Here is a 6,572-nt window from a genome sequence, read left to right as displayed (position 1 = left end):
TCTGTCCTTCATATGCAACTGGCAGAGTAAGTCCTCAGCATGATCATCATTTGCATAAAGATAATGGTTGTAATAAAAGCCTATGCTTCAGGGGTTTAGCTGGGTAACCACTGGGGTCAAGAAAGATTTTTTTTTTTTTTTCTCCCACTATACAATTAGCCAGATGTACTCTGGGTTAGTGTTTGCTTAGTTCCTCTGAAGCACTGGAAATTGGCCATGCCTAGAGACCGGCTCCTCCCTGGTGAACCTTGCAGTGGCCCAGGGTTATACTGAGACTCCTCTCTCCAGTACCCAGGGGAAGAGGTTTGCTCATTTGCTCAGACCTCAGAGCATCTCCTGTGCGAGAGCACGCGTGGCTAGCTGGGTGTATCTCACCGAACAATCCCTCGTCTCCAAACAATCTCCTAGTACCGGAGAGGCTTTGGAAATGTAACAGCCTGCAATAACGATTAGAGTAATTCCTTTGTTTCTAAACTTTTCTGCTTGCAACACCATTTCTGGAGTCATAAATCCTTTTCTGTGCTCATAAGGTCATTTGGGGAAGACAATCCCAAGAAGTTCCAAGATGGGAGTATCTACATTAAACAATCAGTAGTTTCTTATAGCCTTCACCTCTGTTGCTGCATTTGTATAGCCTGTGTAGGTGTAGCTGCCTCCACCCCCATCACCTTCAGGCCCTCTGATACAGGGACTGCAGGTGTGTAAGCCCAGGCACAGCAGGGAGAGTCTGCAGGAGCCTGGGGAGGTGAGTGGCTCCAGCCACACCCTGTGTATTTAACACCCAGCTGGAAATGCTTAGGCAGGGTGTCTGCAAGAGGTTGTGAAGCAGCTTTGCTGGGAGAAGGATGTAGAGCCTCCTGTGGCCTGGTTGTCCTTGGGAGCATGGTTTTTTGTTCTTTTTTTTTTTTTTTTGAGTGGTGAAGGCAGACTGTGAAATTGGAAGAGGAGATCAGAGGTGAAGGTAACCTGCCAGTCTTGTGCTTCCTTTCAGAGTTGTTGTGCCTTTCAGGCATTGAAGCTGTGTGTTAATCCACATTTACAACATGCTTGTGTCAGATTAATTCCTACCTTGTGGGCACTAAGAACTATCTGTATGATGCAGATTCTTAGAGAAATAATAGTCTCTGGGCTGAATCTTACCTGTATGAGTAAGTAGGGGTAAGTATAAAGACCTGTACCTGAGGGTCTCCAGCAACAGATCCTCAGGCAACACAGAATAGATTTGATCCTTCTTTCCTAACCTCCAGTGATTTTAATGGAGCAGGAAGAAGCCTAACAGGATTTGCCAGGAGGCATTACTGAGATCTGGTGGCTGTGGCAGCTGAATGCTGCATAAAATGTGCAACTGTTCATATGCTGCAGAGCGCTTGGGTTGAGTCGTTGGCCTTTTACTACGGTTCCTTTGGCAGTAAAGCTTCCATCTTTGTGACAAAGTAGTCACAGTGATTTAATACAAATGCATTTTCTAATACAGAGCTCCTGCAGCTCAGGAATGGGTCCTGATCCTGCAGCTGTGATTGTACCCATTTTCATTATCGTAAATAGTTGTTTTTAGTGGAGCTGCTCACAGGAGTGCATCTGCTGTTAATCTTGCCCAGTGCTGGAAAGTTTTACTTTCAAACATTTTTTTTACTCAAAGTGTGACTTCCTGTGGCTACTCTACTGCACAGGTTTGTTGGCTGTTAATAGACTTTAGACCATAAGCTAATTCTTTTGACTTAGTACACAGTAGTTTTTCTCCTCTTGTTTTGTTAGGAACTTCCCTGAAGATGGATCTTAGTGCTATTTTTAGTTGTTGAAACCAAGGCTAGGGGAATAAACCTAATGTACCTAAATTCATAGAGCAACTCCTTGGCACAGAACAAGATCTGATTTGCAGTCTTCCTTTCTTACTGCTACACAGTGGTAACAGAAACATGGTAGAAACAGGAGTTATTTTATGTATAACCAAAAATCTGTCTTGTGTAGGGTGGGAAATTATAAAGTTTCTTAGAACTGAGTGTCATGAGATGAATGCCTGCTCTAAGGAACTTCCTTTCAAGCCATTCTTTCAGTGTTTTCATGTGTTCTTATGCTATATATTTAGGCAGAGTGCTGGTTTTTCACCAGTACCTCTAAGCAGGGCTGGATTTGTCACATTAGCTGTTTACAAAATCTCCCCCACCCCACTCTGTGTATATTTGTTTTCTTTTTGGCATTAATAGCAGAGCTGCCTCAGAATTTTCAAAATCTAAGTAAACAGTTTTTCGGAAAAAATTCTGCCAAATACTGCTTGTTTGCAACCCTCCTGCAGAGTACTAGAAGTCAATGGAATTTCTTTTCACTAACAAAGTTCATGAAGTCTAATTGTACTTAGAATTTTTGGATGTTTTTCCAGCTTTTTCTAGGTCCTACTGGACCTTGATTTTTGTACTGTTTGATAATCTTCTTTTTTCTTTGCAGGGAAAGATAGCACCTGATTTACCCTTACTGAGTTCTACCTGCTTTCTCTTTGTCACCTTTCAGTGACTCAGGTGTGCAGATTTTTTCCCTTCCTTTTTGAAGGGAACAGATATTCCAGTTACAAGCCAATTTTCTCATAACCACAGTAATTCAAATACACATTGATTTTTGGTCCCGTCTTGCCTAGTGAAACTGTTATGTTGGCACGTCAGTGACGTGCCAGTGCATGACACCAGGACAAACACTTGCTCATCAGCAGCCAATATGCCAGTTTGGGGATCATAAACTACCTTTTACAAGCCTTACAAAAAAAAGAGATTTTTAGTTTAGGATATATTGACTTTTAAATATGAAGTGTTGCCTCTAAAACAAAATCACAGCTGTTTAGCGTTATACCAGTTCCTTTCTCTCAAAATACTGAAGTTAGGGTACAATCTAAAAAGAAAAGAATTTACATTTTTCCAAGCATTATTATAATTTTCTTTAGTGAACTGTATTAATTTCAAAAATTTTAATCAGAGTTGCTGCTACCACTTTCTGCAAGGTTTAGATTTGATTGTTTGCCCCACTATCTGAGTAGTGTTGCAATCATCTGTAAACACAGGGGACGTTTAGAGTTAATAAAAGGAAAATGTCGAAGCTTTGATCAGGGGAAAAGCAGGAGGGGGTGGGTTTTGTTTTTTAATTTCTTCACGATTTTACAATTTATTAGCACCAGGTTAAACAAGCTAATGGGTTCAAATTATAACAAAATAATTGCAGTGGTTTTAAGAGCCACTATGAAATACCCCCCCCTCCCCTTTTTAACCTTTCATCTCAGTCTCATTCTTATCTGTGGACTGCCCCTTTGCCCTCCTCTTCCACTTCGCCTGAAAAATAAGCAGAAAATACGGTTTACGTTATGCCTGTACACAATTCTAGGTTTTTTTAATACATCCCCAGAGGAAAGTGGATAAATAAATATACATTTTTCAATAGTTGTAGAGCATTTGTTTAACATTGGCTAAGTCCCCAACAACTAGCAGAAGATTATACACGCAAATCTAATTTTCTTGCTAACTTAAGTCTCTCTTGGGAGCCTTGATGGCTGCCTGCAAACATTTTCCTTGAATCAGCAGTATCAGCAAAGATGCATTATGTTGCTAAAAGTATATAATGTATAAAGTGAACTAAAAAATGGAAGAAGATTTAGAAAGTAGGAGGAGATGGAAAAGGGAAGTACTATAAAGGGAAGGGCATCTATAAAGACAGAGGGGTCTAAGCCTTTTACAATAGAGGCAGTCTGAAATAACCATGGTTTCTTCTTTGAATCGTGAGAATAGCTATTTTCTTGTTTAAAAGCTTAAAGAGCTATTAAGTTGGGCAAATCACTGGTAAAACAGCTGGAAATGTAAATAGCAATTTAAACAGACCATTGCCCCTCAATCCAAATGTGGAATGTGCAGATCTACTTCAAAAAAGTTCCTCTGGTTTTATTATATTGTCAACGGTAAGAGGATTGAGTAGGCACCCTTTCTCCGTGGGCTGAATGGAGACGGTGTGCTTTATTTAGAAAATCCACAAATTTTTTTCCTTTTCTCATTTTTCTTCTTTTTTCCTCCCCCCCCCCTTTTTCCTTTTCTCAGTTTTTTCTTTCTTTTTTTCTTTTTTCTTTTTTCCTTTTTTTTTTCTTTTTTCTTTTTTTTTTTTTTGCAAGTGAGCAGACGGGTCTCTAATTTTCACACCATTCTCCCTTAGAGACCTCCTTCAATTGCACCATTCTTTCATTATGTGGAACTAATGAAGTGCTCTGCAACCTTTCGGTCTCCAAAGAATCCATTGCTCTAGGAATATAGTCCTTAAATAAAACATGTTTCATTGGCTGACTTCAAAACACTATTCTTATGGGGGGGAGGGAGGGGGGATAAATAATTGGCCTGGAATCACTGTGTGAAAAAAGAAATTACATCGGACAATGCTTTTAAATTATAGTTACAGTCAAAGGATACATTCAGCAATGGCAGTTTTGGTTCTTATTCCTAGTAAGTTACCAAAATTGGAATATAATTTTTGAAGTCCCAAATTACAAATCTTTTTATGACTATTGGCTTTTCAGTGCCTGTGTTCTATTGAGTAACTACTGGGTTTTGTGGTGTAAAAAATAATGCAATGCCAGATCAATAAGACTAATAATTCAGCAGCTGAGTTTGAAGGCTGGCTGCCTTGGGTGTCTTAAGAATAACACCTCCCATTTTATACATTGCTTTTCATCTTCAAAGTACTCACCAAGCACTAACTCAGTCATGTGGCTTGTTTATTCAGCCTGTGAAAGGATAGATCTATGTTATCCATGATGTATCAGATTACTTATTCTCCAGTGAATATTTGCGGGTATGAATGCAACTTATTTTTATTTGCCACTATGGACCTTGTAGAACACAGCTATTTCAAATTTGTCAAAGTCTCTTCTCTTTCTAAGCAATGTCTGCCCTCTGGCATTTTTAATTGATTTGCCTTTCTTCTCTAAAGCTTTTAATTGGTCTGCGCCCTGTTTTCCTTCCCCTGTCCTAAAACCAGTATCCTTACAATTGAAATGTGCTCTCTCATAATATCTTTGTCTGCAAAATCTGCTTTTAAATAAAAAAAAGGGGAGAGGGGGCAGATGACAGGGGGAAATAAAGCTATAGTTCAACATAAGATTGCTTGTATATGTTGAGCTTGCATCTGAACCCAGCAAAGAAATGTAAACATTTCATTTTTTATTAGTATTCATTTCCTTTAGCATTGCTTATCTTTTGCTTAATTTTATTTGGTGCTTGATCTAATTTGTAGCATATTGGATTTTGGCTTTGGTAAACTGAAATAACACTATCAGCATGATTATTGTTATAGTACTGGCATGAAAGATTTGCTGGCTTAATTTCAGTGAAAACTAGAACAAACTGTAATGTCTGTCTTTGTAAAACAATTTATATTTATAGAAACTGTTGTAATCATCTATTTTTGAGTGAAAGGATTTCTTGGAGCATAACTGTTCTACAAAACCCAGGACTTATCCCAAATTTCTAGTCTAAAAATAATGTATTTAAGCTCCGTTGAACAGATTAGAAAACAAAACAGTGCTTAATGAACATGGAGCTTTAGTTTTTGGGTGGCTAAGGATAAATTAAAGTCTTTAATTAGCTCCCACTGTATCTTGGTAGGACAGCACACTGTGCTGTGCAGTATGAAAAACTGTGGAGCAGGAGTCAAGAAAATGGACTAAGTTTTGCCAAGGTCATTAGTAGCAACGGTCACCTAATTGTGGACCCCCTCGAGTGGCCTGATTACAAACATGCATGGAGCTCGCAGTCACTGCAGTAAGCCCCTCTGAGTTGTATAATGGAGACACCCGAAATCCCTTCGAAAGTCTTGACTCTGACTATTTCTGGGTTTCCAAACTTCCCATGTGAAACTGAGAAAGTCATTTAACCTCCCTCTATGTTCTTTCCCTTATCTTTCCTAGGGGAGAATAATACTCCCCTTTTCTGTGTTATGAGACCTAATTCATGAATATTTATCGATGTCTTTGTGTAGAAGAGAGTTGTACAATACTGGCCTCATCATAAATAATTTTTGAAATTGCAAATTGGAAACCTGCTGGAGTTTCTATAGCTTGGTATAGGAGTCATTCTTGAGCTGTATCCTGTCCGTTCCTTGCGTGGAGTAACGTTTGTGTAACTTTGCTACCTAGAGAGAAAGTTCCTATTGTGCTTTCTTCCCAAAACAGTCTATGCAGTCCCAGGCTGACAAGCCATGGCTAGCACGCAATGGGAGCACAAAGTGATGGATGAATGACTGTGGCTGGCACAGCTGGCAGCGCTTGCAGTTGTCACCCAGCCGCTTGTGGTGTCCTTCCGCTACAGATACAGTTGTGGGCTCTGCTACACCTCCCCGGCGTTCAATTTGAGCTAGGACACGCAGTGCAAGCTTCCCACAGGGCTGACGCTGCTGTTTTGCACTCTGCAGAGTTGTTCGTCCTGCCGTTTAAATCTGGCAGGGTTTGCGTACCCTTGGTGCAAATTTGAATGCATAACTGAAGGCCCAATAAAGCCAGTAGAAAGCTCTACGTTATTCTGAGTTGTTAGGTTGGACGTGCAGAGATAGAAAGT

General features: G+C 39.8%; 1 protein-coding gene across 2 annotated transcripts in view; it reads left to right on the top strand.

Moving 5' to 3' along the window:
• The first annotated feature begins 885 nt into the window (after positions 1–885).
• Positions 886–6,572, top strand: part of SCUBE1 (signal peptide, CUB domain and EGF like domain containing 1) — a 227,516-nt gene continuing 221,829 nt past the window's right edge. Inside the window, exon 1 of one of the 2 annotated variants that reach the window (XM_087766557.1) lies at positions 886–961. The gene's annotated coding sequence lies outside the window, so the exon portion shown is untranslated. The remainder of the gene's footprint in view (positions 962–6,572) is intronic. The other variant, XM_087766556.1, reaches the window with a different exon arrangement.

This window comes from Nipponia nippon, unplaced genomic scaffold (assembly GCF_047370975.1).
Source record: "Nipponia nippon isolate SJK-2023a ecotype South Korea unplaced genomic scaffold, ASM4737097v1 scaffold_3, whole genome shotgun sequence".
Taxonomy (NCBI): Eukaryota; Metazoa; Chordata; class Aves; order Pelecaniformes; family Threskiornithidae; genus Nipponia; species Nipponia nippon.
This window is presented reverse-complemented; position numbering and strand designations above follow the sequence as displayed.